This window comes from Maylandia zebra, linkage group LG3, assembly GCF_041146795.1.
Source record: "Maylandia zebra isolate NMK-2024a linkage group LG3, Mzebra_GT3a, whole genome shotgun sequence".
Classification (NCBI taxonomy): domain Eukaryota; kingdom Metazoa; phylum Chordata; class Actinopteri; order Cichliformes; family Cichlidae; genus Maylandia; species Maylandia zebra.
The window spans coordinates 45542690-45556161 of record NC_135169.1 but is presented as its reverse complement, the minus strand read 5'-3'; the positions used below and the strand labels follow the sequence as shown (position 1 = coordinate 45556161).

The following is a 13472-nucleotide window of genomic DNA, read 5'->3' as shown; positions in this document are numbered from 1 at the left end:
CTGTTTGAAGATGAAGTCGGTGACTTACCTGTAACTTACTCAATGAAACTCACTCCAAACGTGTCACCTGTCGTCAACCCTCCAAGACGCGTTCCTGTTCCTATGCAGAAAAGAGTTAAAGAGGAACTCCAAAGAATGCAGGCCCTGGGAGTAATTGAACCAATGGAGGAGCCCACGGAATGGGTATCCAACATGGTCGCAACACACAAAAAGAATACAGATGATGTTCGTATCTGCATTGATCCAAGGGATCTGAACAAGGCACTAATGCAACCTCACCATCCCATGCATACTGTGGAGGAAGTAGCTGCTCAGATGTCGGGAGCAACCATCTTCTCAGTTCTGGATGCAAAGAGCTCCTTCTGGCAAATCAAATTAGATCCTGCCTCATCTCTTCTCACTACATTTGCAACACCTTTCGGCAGATTCAAATTCCTGAGGATGCCCTTTGGCATCAACACCGCTTCTGAAGTCTTCCAGAGAGCCATGGAACAAATATTCATGGGATATCCATGCGCAGTGATTGTGGACGACATCATAGTGGGAGGCAAAGGAATACAGGAGCATGACAAAAATTTAAAAAAGGTTCTGGAGCGGGCCAGACAAGTAAAACTCAAACTGAATCCAAAAAAGTGCAAGTTCAGACTTAAAGAAGTGAGCTACGTGGGACACATATTCACTGACGAAGGGCTAAAAGCAGATCTAACTAAAATCTCCGCGATCAATGAAATGCCACCACCAGAGGACAAGACGTCTCTCCAACGTTTCCTGGGAATGATCAACTACCTGGGCAAGTTCATCCCAAACTTAAGTGAACTGTCAGCACCTCTTCGTCAGTTGCTTCACAAGGATGTGGTGTAGAGCTGGACTCAACATCAGCAGGATGCTTTCAACAAACTTAAAACATGCCTCACTAGCCCACCAGTACTTCAATACTATGACATGCACAAGCCAGTGACTCTCACATGTGACGCTTCCCAGCATGGTCTAGGGGCTGCATGCCTTCAGGACGACAAACCTGTGGCATATGCATGAAGAACTCTAACTCCAGCGGAGAGAAGGTACGCTCAGATAGAGAAGGAGTTACTAGCTGTAGTGTTCGCATGTTACAGGTTTTACGACTACATCTACGGAAAGCCAGTGGTGATTGAAACTGACCACCAGCCTTTGGTCACAATCCAAAACAAACCTTTCCACACAGTCCCGGCACGGCTACAGCGCATGATGCTACGATTACAAAAGTTCAACTTGACCCTGGTGTACAAGAAAGGCAAACACCTTTACATCGCAGACACACTCTCTCGCACACCAACGCTGGATGAGCAACCTCTAAAGGAAGAGGGGCGCGACTTCGAGGTAATGTCACTTCAGCTCATATCACCAAAAGAGCTCACCGAACACACCTCGAAGGACGCTACCCTACAGACACTTGCTCGCTACATCCAGCAGGGGTGGCCAAAACAAGCAAGTAGTGTGCCTATAGAAATAAAACCATTCTTCAGCTACCACGATGAACTAATCATCGACAACAATGTCATTATGAAAGGCAACAGAGCCATCGTTCCAGCATCACTACATGATACCTATCTGCAGGAACTACACAAGGGACATCCAGGCATGGAGTCTACAAAAAGGAGAGCAAGGGACAACGTATTCTGGCTGACAATAAACTCTGACATTGAGAACAAAGTCAAATCATGCAGCATTTGCAACGGTCTAAAGCCTCACCAACAAAAACAACCCCTGAAACTACACCAAATTCCTGATCTTCCCTGGTCCATCACAGCCACAGACATATTCGAATGGGACAATCACCACTACCTCGTGCTCGTGGATTCATATTCTGGATGGTTTGAAATAGATAAACTTGAAAACCTAACATCTGCCTCAGTCATTAACAAACTCAAACACCACTTCTCAGTACATGGGATACCACAGAAACTGTACTCAGACAATGGCACCCAGTTTACCAGCCAGACCTTTCGTGAGTTTGCCACACACTGGGAGTTCATACATGTCACAAGCAGCCCTGAGTTCCCTCAGTCAAATGGACTCAGTGAAAGAGCTGTCCGGAGTGCTAAAAGACTCCTTGAAACATCAAAAAGAGATGGAACTGATTTCTATTTGAACCTGTTACATCTACGCAACACGCCACGAGACAACATTCTTGGCTCACCAGCACAGAGGCTGCTATCAAGACGAACGCGGTCAACCCTTCCTGTGTGCAAAAAACTGCTAACACCAACAGCAAAAGTGACAACCACTATCAAAACTCAACTCACAAAAAAGCGTAAAACTCAAAAACAGCACTACGACAAGTCCAGCAAGCTTCTCAGTCCATTAACACCAAACGAGGTGGTGAGATTACAAACACAGAGAGGACATGACAAGATTGGAGTTGTAAGTAAAGTATGTGCTGAACCTCACTCATATGTCGTTGAGTCGGGTGGAAAAGAATACAGGCGCAACAGACAACATCTTCTGCCTGTGAGCGAGCCTCAACCCGAAAAGCTCGCTACAACTCAAGATGAACTGGACTCATCTCGAAGAGCGGATGAATCTGAACCTTATAAAACACAAACCAACAAACATGAAACAGTTCAAGTTCAACTCGACCCACCACAACATGGCACAAAACAGCAGGAACAGGTGATAACACCTACAAAATGCCAAGTACGTTCTGATGACAACTTGTACCGAACCAGATCTGGTAGAGTGTCTAAACCGAATAGTAAATACGTGGATTAAAAGCACACTGGTGCTGTATTTTCTGTTTTGAAATGTGTTTTATCTTGTGTTATGTTATTGCATACTTGTCGCAGTTATGACAATGATTACTGTGAATTTCATTTGATATTTGAAGCCTCATTTTGTTTTGTAATCCATAACCTGATAAGTTCTTCAATTACGGTGGTGTTGTTTGATTTGGGTTTGCCTGAAAAGTGCAAAACTAAGAAGAAGAAAAAAACTGAAAAGATAACAGCAATGTTATGTTTGTCCATACTGCCTCCTGTTGCTGCTGTTACGGAGAGTTCCAGCAGGTGTCGCTGTGGTTCCCTCTAGGGGTTATGTGTACTTCCTGTTATGAGTGTACGGACGTTCATGTTGGCTGCTAATAAACGCCTGGCATACAGTTACAGTGGACTGGTTATTATAAGCAGAACCTACAATAGGATTGCACCAAAGAAGAAGAAGAAAAGAATGAGGAGGGGCTCTAACTGATAATGAACATAACTACAGGCTTGGAGGTCCTAAAAGTCAGGTATAAAAGAAGAATGGTTTGGGGGTTAAGAACACATTTTGGGTAATTATAAAATGTGATTTATGACCCTGTTACACTAGGTTGTAGGCACAAGACTTGAATAATAAGCTAAGTCACTAGAAAGTAATATATAAACAATGCTGACAACCTAAATATCCAAAAGAAATGGTGACAAAAACCCAAACATTAATTATTCAAAAAAAGGTGTGAGCCCAAAAATCTCAAAACAAGAGGCAGGTACAGTGATATTTATTAACAGCATGTAGAAGTGTTACTTCTGATGCGTGGAAATCCCACAGTGGAAATATTATTATTATCATTTCTAAGAGTATAACAATTTTAATTGGAATGAAAAGAAAAGCAGAAGATCGATACCAAAACATGCAGTATCGCACACCACTACCCACAATGCATTGCGGCCTGCCGTCAATCCCGAAGCGCGCTAATTTTGAAATAACACACCACGTGATTACGTTGTGCAGCTGAGTCACGTGACGCACAGCAACAAATCGCTGCAGAGCTGGGTAAAGGGGGCGGAGCAAAGTGTGTGCGCTGGAGAGGATTGAGCAGAGAGAGCTAGTGATGGGCAGATGAAGCCTCATGAAGCACTGAAGCTTTTCATCCAATTGGTTCACCCCAACGCGAAGCTTCTTGAAGCTTCATTTGCTCTAGCAGGACACCTACTGGACGTAAAAATATTAGTTGGCATGAATTTGAAGAGTGTGGCATTTTGCACACAGCCTGTAAATGTCAACAACAAAAGGAGTGTGTAAAACATCTATATTGTAGTGATGGCAGTATACTGTGTATATTTATGCTGGCAGTATGGAAAATGATTATTTGCGGCAAAGTTCGAACCGCTTCCTGAACCAGTCACGTGGTACAGCCGGGCAGCGAGGCTTCGGACGTCATCATTTTCAGCTCCTCCCATAAATGAAGCAAGCCTCGATACGCGCTTCGCGGAAACGCCCCCTCCATTACTCGACACACGCTTCGAAGCCTCGATACAGAACGTCACATCACTAGAGAGAGCTGCTTTTTCGTGAAACGGGAGTAAAGTAGTAAACCTACAGGATCATATACAACTACCTACTTTTCAATCGATATCTGCATCGATCTACCCACCGCTGTCTCTTGGATTGTAGCTGAGATCAGCGCGAACCACGTGTGTCTCAGCTTCCTGATCTGTTAACTGTGTTTGGAAAGGCTTCTAGCTTAATCACAGAGTTCTCTTGTTTGTGGGCTCATCTAAAGGTAAGCACGGAGCTAACTTTGATGTGGTTTTAGTTTATGTTTTTCTCTGGTGAGAATAATAGATTGCTTACTAGTGATGGCCAAATGAAGCTTTCCGAAGCACTGAAGCTTGTATTGAAAAACGGTTCATTACTCGAAGCTTTTCAACACAGTCCTCTCCGGTGACATCTGGTGGTGAAAATTTTGAAGAGCAGCTTGAATCTGCAAAATAAAACGGACTGCTCAATTATCACTGCTCACTCAAGAGTGGAGTTCTCTCTGATATTGGGCCACCGTTCCGTTGCTTTGAACATGTAATTGGTTTTGTTTTCTCGATTGGGGGGCTGAAAAAAATGTAATGCGTATTTGCGTAATACATTTTGATCAATAAACTTTCCCTATTTAAACATGCACTATGGTGGCCTTTCTTTGCTCATAACTCCTTGATGTTGGTAAATACAATAAGTGAGCAATATATATAATATACATATGATAATGCACAGCACATTATGGAGTATGCCCCTGCTGTGAAGTCCTGCCTCCATCTACTTGTCGTTTAATCACTGGACAGCTGGACAGGTTCATACAAAATATTAGATTAGGCCAATTGTCCTATACATATTTTTGACCTAGGGGTGGGATTGATTGTGAACTGGAAAGGGAAAATGCTTAGGGAGCTGAGTACGGCTGCATCGTCACTGATTTGTAGAATCATTTTGATTCGATACAGGATCCGATTCAATTTGATTGGAATCTGGAAAGTTTTGCCTCAGTCAGAAATATTACAAGTCTGATCATTTAACAGTATATATCCATAATTTCGTATCTATTAAAAGAAAGCTGACACATGTGAGACTTAATTAGAGATGTAAACAGAGAGTTATGAAACCTGCAGCTGCAGAAGCCAGCGAAAAAAAAAGAGGCAAACACAGCGCGGACCCGCCGACACATCAAAATCTGATTCTGACGTGTCGGGTCCGCGCTCTGTGTTCACGTTTGTATGCAGAATCCGTAAACCTGCTCCCAGTTACTGTTTTAGCTGCATGGTGTTTGACGACATGTTGTGAGGTTTAACCTGAGATGCTGGCGTTTCAGGCATAATAACGTTAATTTACAAATCGACACGGGATTTTAATGAATCAATATCACTTTATTCAATTTAGCATGGATTGTAATCAGAAAAGCGATAATCAAAACCCACCCCTAATCAAGAACTTGCAAAGTAAAAACATGATCAATGTAAGGTAGCCCTTTTGTTATTTACAGTTAACAAGAGGATTAGTGTTACTGTGCGCTGGCTGAGTCTGTTTCTTTTCTTAGAAATAGTTTCTCCTGCCCTGGAGAAAATCCACTTGCATGGAACAGAAGAGGCTGTGGAGTGCAGGAACTACACTGCAAGTTGGTAGATATGCAGGTATTCCTGGGTCCTGCAGACTATCACCTAAAAACAATAAACAAAATGATTTTCTAAACTGTGTAGCAATGTCATGTACGTATAGTGTCAAATACATTTTTGTAGTCTTCATCAGCTTTAATTCACATGGAAGTGTTCCTAAAGTCATATGCTGTAATGATATTTACATTATGAAAACATGATTTTGGACATTTCAAGTTTTTCACTTCGGCAGATAAAATGAATTGAGCAAAATCAACTCAAAATATTCCCACACGCCAGAACGTCCTCTCTTCCTCGCTGGCTCCATATCTGTCAGTGGAATGATCACCTCGTCGCTATCTGTCACCATCAACACACTCCACGAATCCCGTGGATGATTCACTTCCTTATATCTGTTTGAATCAGGTACCGAAGCAGTTACGTGCGTAATGAAGCTTCGGACGTCACTGGTCACGTGACTTTTGCCAAACGAAGCAAGCCTCGGCACAGTGCTTCTGAACCAGTGTGTTGTTTTTTTCGACACACGCTCCAGAGCGTCAGCTTCAAGCGGGCCATCACATTGAAGTTAGGGAGACTGTAGAGTTTGTGATTGCTTGCAATATTATAATATGGCGGTTGCTAGGAGGTAAGAATACATATAACAAAATAATCTTGGAATATGAACAAAAGGATGGAGTGCAGGGGAAGAGAACAACCAACCCCCAGGACATGAAGCCACAGGTACAAGCCTGGGGGAGGGCAATCAGCCTTTAGTGGACAATTATGTTATGAAAAATGACGTATTAACTACTACAAAACACTGACCTTTGTGGAAATGCTTGGAGCAGACTAACAAGTGAGCTGGAGTGTTCTGCGACGTTATATTTGTCTTCGAATGGTGTGAAATGTGAAAGCCTGCATGCCATAGTTTGCCCTAGTGACAAGCCTGCATGCTTGCCACTAGGGCTGGGCCATATTATACCGTTCACGGTAATACCGGTACAATGTTAGGCAACGATAAGAAAATGGACTATTGCGATAGAATATGGGTAAAACACGCATGCGCAGTGCCTTTGTTTTCATACGCACATGGCCGAAAAAGCATGGCGGCAACAGAGAATGAGAAGGGAGAAAGCGGATCGTTGAGTGAAACGGATGAACCAGAATTAGTTTGTAAAAATGGTTCCACTTCAGTAATGTGGAGCTGGTTTGGTGTTTGTCCGTCAGATACACAACAAAGCACTTTTTTTTTTGTAGAAAAAGCAAGCGGGCCCTCATTATTGCCATATTTGTTGGACTAAGGCGCTCGTAAATCTGGGAGTAATCTGGGTCCTAAACTCCGTCACTTCAGGTCCCAAAGTCAAACGAACACTTCAGCATCACTGAGTTAAAAACTTCTAAATTCTTTCTTAAATCTCTGAAGGATGTGGCCCTGCCACTACCCGATCTGTACCAGAAACCAGATACAATGCCGGACACTGTTTCTTCTTCTTCTTCGATGTTTATCAGTGGCTTGTACATGCATGTACATGCAGTGCTGCCGTCTTCCTTTTCAGTCAGTTATTACGCTCTTTAATCCTACTATGTATTTCTGCTTCTTTCGGGCTTTTACAAAGCTTCAAAAAAAAGAAAAATATATATATATATATTAGGGGTGCAACGATACACAAAATTCACAATTCAGTTCGATATTTTTTCAATAGAAAAAAATGTTCATGCCTTTGTAATTTGTCATTTATTAAAATTATAAATATATATTTTAACAAGTACAGTTTTTCAATTTAATGTTGCTGAAACAACCAAGTAATAAAAAAATAAATCTATCTGATTGAGGAATCACTCATCTTTGGAAATGAGAGTTTATTACAGAGAAATGTCTCTTTCCTAAATAAAAGCTATACTATACGCTTCTTCTGGGCTATATTCTCAGCAGCATATTAAACACATCAGGTCCCCATAAGGAGAATCGTGTGCTAATGACTCTGGTAAAGTTTGTAGCATGTGTGCTTGTTGTTTTAGTCTGCTTCCACTTGTCTTTGCACTAGGATGATGTCGGCGTAAATGTGCAGTCCTATTCATTGTGTTCCCACTAGTGCTGTCAGCGTTAATCTGAAATGACGTTAACGCCACAACACGGAAAATCACCGTTAACGAGCTACCGCGGGGCTAACTGCGCTAACACAATAGTTCCCACCCATGTAATTGAGCATTGCGTGGCACATCCAACATACTGTTTTACTTTTGTCCATGACGCGCTTACCTTCAGGGTCATACTTCACATGAAGACCAAAATAGTTCCAAAGGCCAGATCTGAATGAGGGTGGGGGGGGGGGGGTTCAATTTGCCATGTTACAACGAGCTTAGCTACTGTCTTGCTAGCTTGTGCTGCGCTCAGTGGATCTGTGCTCGACAGTGGAGCCTAGGCGGAGTAGTCGAATGCAGATCCACTGAGCTCTCAACACAGACAGCATTATCAGAAGAAAAGTTGATAAAATAAATTAAAATTTTGTATTGTTTGATACATATGCGTACCGAACCGAAAGCACTGTATCGAACAGTTCAATATCGATATCGATTGATACTTTTTTTTTTTACAACAGGAGTAACAGGAGCAGAAGAGTCTGTTGGAGCAGCAGAGGAACAATTTCAGCCATTTGGACTCAGCTCAGCCACTACAGAGGAAAAAATGTCTTCAACACAAAAGGTGAGAAAAACATCACAGACAACACAACACTTATTGAAACTGTGTGTTCAGCTGGTTGGTTTTTAAAAACCCGTTAACAGCAGCTTTATCTTTTCTATCCTGGGCTCATCCATATATACAGAATCTACATTCAAAATCAGAAACCACAGAAGTCACAAGAAAATACAAAGATCATATTTTATCTACACACATTGAAACAACAATATCATCAGTTGAACTGAAAAAAATTTTGTGAAATAAAAGATTTTCTCCGCTGATCAATATTTCCTAATGTCATTTTAATTATACCTCTCTTTGTGTCACATCATTGTAATGTGATACTATCACCAGAAGGTGGTGTAACACACCAGCAATGTGTTTGTTGACATGTTTCATTCCACTGACGGAGGGAGTTTCAGTTTGTTCCACGACTGCATTTCACTCACTGCCTCTGTCACTGCAGGACCAACATGGAGCAAGAAGTCAGCACTCTCAGGAGGCTGACAAACCTCACAGAAGAAAGGGAGAGAAAACGTACAGCTGTGACTTGTGTGGAAAGTCTTTTACCCTGGCTGGAGCCTTAAAAACACACCAACTCATCCACAGTGGAGTTAAAGCATACAGCTGTGAGTTGTGTGGAAAGTCTTTTATCCTGGCTGAAGATTTAAAGAAACACCAACTCATCCACAGTGGAGTTAAAGCATACAGCTGTGACTTGTGTGGAAAGTCTTTTACCCTGGCTGGAGCCTTAAAGAAACACCAACTCATCCACAGTGGAGTTAAAGCATACAGCTGTGACTTGTGTGGAAAGTCTTTTACCTGGGCTGGAAACTTAAAGAAACACCAACTCATCCACAGTGGAGTTAAAGCATACAGCTGTGACTTGTGTGGAAAGTCTTTTGCCCGGGCAGGAGACTTAAAGAAACACCAACTCATCCACAGTGGAGTTAAAGCATACAGCTGTGACTTGTGTGGAAAGTCTTTTACCCTGGCTGAAGATTTAAAGAAACACCAACTCATCCACAGTGGAGTTAAATCTTACAGCTGTGAATTGTGTGGAAAGTCTTTTACCCTGGCTGGAGCCTTAAAAACACACCAACTCATCCACAGTGGAGTTAAAGCATACAGCTGTGACTTGTGTGGAAAGTCTTTTGCCCGGGCAGGAGACTTAAAGAAACACCAACTCATCCACAGTGGATTTAAACCTTACAGCTGTGAGTTGTGTGGAAAGTCTTTTACCCTGGCTGGAGGCTTAAAAAAACACCAACTCATCCACAGTGGATTTAAAGCGTACAGCTGTGAATTGTGTGGAAAGTCTTTTACCCAGGCAGGAGACTTAAAAAGACACCAACTCATCCACAGTGGAGTTAAAGCGTACAGCTGTGAATTGTGTGGAAAGTCTTTTACCCTGGCTGGAGGCTTAAAAAAACACCAACTCATCCACAGTGTAGTTTAAGCACACTACTGTGACTTGTGTTGTAAAGCTTTTGCTCAAAGTCGAAACTTACAGAAGCATCTAGTTACCCACTCTGGAATTAAGGTGTACAGCTGCGATTTTTGTGGGAAAAGGTTCAGTGACAAACAGTACCGAAATATTCACCTACGGATTTACACTGGAAATTATGTTTCCTGCTGTGATCAGTGTGGGAAACTGTTTACAACAGATGCACAGTTACAACGACACATGTTTAGCCACTCTGAGGAGAGACCTTACAAAAGTGAACTGTGTGAGAAGACTTTTAAAGTTCCACATCACCTGAAAAAAACACCAACAGATCCACACCAGAAATTAACTCTACAAGTGCAGTTACTGTGAGGATGTATTGATTTTTTTTATCTTGTAATTTTAACCTGATTGTTTGGAACAGGTCTGATCAATAAACTTATGGAGTTATACTGAATGAACAGTTTGGAAAAATGAAGAGTCATTTTCGCTTGGTAAGCTGAGTGTTTTAATGTAAACAGTAAAACGTAGTTGGACATTGGCAGAGATCACTTACGCTGTCACTGTTTAGAAGCAGAGCAACACAGATGGATCCAGTTCTCAACCCTGTCGTCACTGTAGTGTAGTCACCTCCAATCATCAACGGGACCTTAAACCACGTCAACGTAGACACACTGGGCCCTATTTCAGGAAGCCGGTTTAGAAAACTCAGAGTGAAAAACGATACTCAGGGTTGAGTAACCCTGAACTGTCCAACTCGGAATATTCTGTTTCAGAAAGGCTGATAACAAGTAGTTCAATCAACGCGGAGTTGCTTTAACCCCAAGTTAAGCGCGCACACGAGGATACATAAAGCCCTGATTAGTGGAGCACAGATTAAGCGAGTCACCATGGAGACGGAGGGAAAGAAGGCGCGGTCAATGTATTTTACAGCGCTTGAGGCTGAAATTCTGATAGCAGCATATGCTGATAACATGCAAATTTTGCAGAAAAAAAGTAACACAGCCTCAGCTGCAAAAGAAAGGGAGCATGCATGGCAAAACATAGCTGACAGTCAATGCGTGAGTGTTAATTTAAACATTGATCTAGGGATTTCCACCCATTTAACACGTTATTTATTATATTTCATTTTTTATTTTATACATTTTATTTCGTGATGTGATGTGAGCGCAGGTGCAACCCAACAGGCCCCAAACGTTCCTGGCAACAAGTAAAAATGAAATATAAAAATATAGTCCAAACAGGTAAGGTGAAATTGTATTATGAGCCATAGTGCTTGATCTGTTTGTCCTATGTAAATCAATTGCAGTTAGAGGCTACATTAATTTCCCGCTCTAATCACTCTCTCCCGGCGGAGAGCTCTGCGGAGAATTTGGGCTTCAACATCTACTGGCTCTTCAAGGAAGGGGCACGCCATGTCTGACCTACAGTCAGGTTTCCGACAAAGAGGCGGAGAAAGTCAGGGTTAGTTGAAGTAAACCTGCTAGGGGGCAGGTTAGCTTCACGGAGTGTGTCGTCATAGTAACTCACTCAGGATTAATCTAAACTCGCTTTGTGAAACCGAAAACCCAGAGTTTTCGTTAACTCAGGGTATACTTACTCAGAGTTTGCACTAAACCGGCTTCCTGAAATAGGGCCCTGGAGACAAAATGAACTACTGCAAAGAATGTGGGAGAGATCTTCCACACACCAAGTACATTAAAAATACATGAACTCTTCCACAGTGGGGTCAAACAGCACATCTGTGACTAGTGTGGGTCATCCTTCACCACTGCACGTGAGCTTAACGAACAAGAATTAGCAAATCCACACAGGAGAGACACCATACAAGTGCAGACACTGTGACAAAAACTTCTCACAATCAGGTCATCGTAACAAACATGATTGTACACACATGGAAGCGAACTTCAGCTCTGACCAGTGTGACAAGAGCTTCAGGAATCTCAGTTCATACTCCAAACACAAACGATTCCACGCTGTAAATAAACTGTTTCACTGTTACCAATGTGCCAAAACATTCACTTCATTATCTGCTCTGCGCAAACATCAGCCTGATCATGCATGGGTCCGTTCTTCGTACCTCGCCAAGTAAGTTAGCTGGATTTGATTGTTGACAATTTTGCGTGATCTTGGATCGTTCAGTTCTCCGAAGCTCATCCGGGACTTGCTGTCATAGCAACAGATCCGTAAGCGTAAACCTGCTTGGGAGCAGGCTTACTTTATGTAAACAGGATTAGATTGCGGCCACTCAGGTATGTCCGCTTCATTTATACGAAAGCAACAGCGATATTTTATCACTATATTTCCATAAATAAATATTATCAATGTAACTAAAGATAATGCAGTATTTGATTCTTTTATTGATTTCATACAGATACATACAGGTCATTTCCTAAAAAAAGGGAAATGTACTATTGACATTCTATTACATGTATTTGATTATTTCAGATGTAATTCATATTTTAGAGTAGTAATAGTAAATTACTTCGTGTAATCAAGATGAGAGACCACAGCTATAAAAGTGAAGGTGGATTTGGGAAGTCTGTCGCAGCCATGTCCTGTCCGTTTGTACACGAGCAACCCATTGCGGAAGGTGCAAGATTGATAAGGAGAGTTTTCAGAATTCAGCGTATACTGCGTGATAGACAGGATCCTTTAGCTCAGCGCGACAGTGTGCTCATAGAGAGATATCGATTTTCCCGTGAGGGTATTATTCACTTAACCAACTTGTTGACGAGAGGGTGCAGGACCACCACCTGTCTTTTTTTGCTCTGCCCTTTTCTTGGTTACACAGCTGTAGCAACTCCACCAGTGTGTGAATGTGAGAGTGAATGAATAGTGGCATTGTAAAGCGCTTTGGGTGCCTTGAAAAGCGCTATATAAATCCAATCCATTATTATTATTATTATTATTAATAAATTACTTACGAGTTTAATTTGTCAGCAACTTTCGTCCAGCCCTCTCTCCTTGCTTTTGCAGCCTTTGCAGTGTTCCCTTGCGTTTTAATTAAACCCTGAAACTCCTGAAATCCCTCAATCAGGAGTTCTTGCTCTGCTGCCGAAAAATACCGAGCGTGCTCCTTCGACATTTTCGCCGACCAATCAAAGGGTTGCAGATCAATGTTTCTACTATCGATGCGTAGCCCCTGTTGGGCCACCCAGTGATCTCACATTACTTCATCCAGCTGTACTAATCGTCAACAACAGGTGTGTTTGGAGACCCGGAATAGCGAGCTCAAAGTTGGCGCGATGATTTGAACTTGGATGTGTCATTTGATCTTGGATGTAGTAAGCGAGGTAGGGATGGGTATCGAAACCCGGTTCTTGTTGAGAACCGGTTCCCACTGTTTCAATTCCTTGGAATTGTTTGCCATTTTTGCAATCGATTCTCTTAGCGATTCCAGTCGCCCCGAATGATGTCACCACGTTGCGGAGCGTCATTTACCTGGCAGGAAACACGGCGGTTCAAACGCTCA

At 42.2% G+C, this 13472-nt stretch overlaps 1 long non-coding RNA gene across 1 annotated transcript; it reads left to right on the top strand.

The window, feature by feature from the left end:
• Positions 1-4297: 4297 nt before the first annotated feature.
• On the top strand, positions 4298-10454 carry LOC106675027 (uncharacterized). Its single transcript, XR_013096942.1, has 3 exons — positions 4298-4516; positions 8471-8574; positions 9017-10454. It is a non-coding gene; the product is annotated as an uncharacterized LOC106675027 (long non-coding RNA).
• Positions 10455-13472: the final 3018 nt, after the last annotated feature.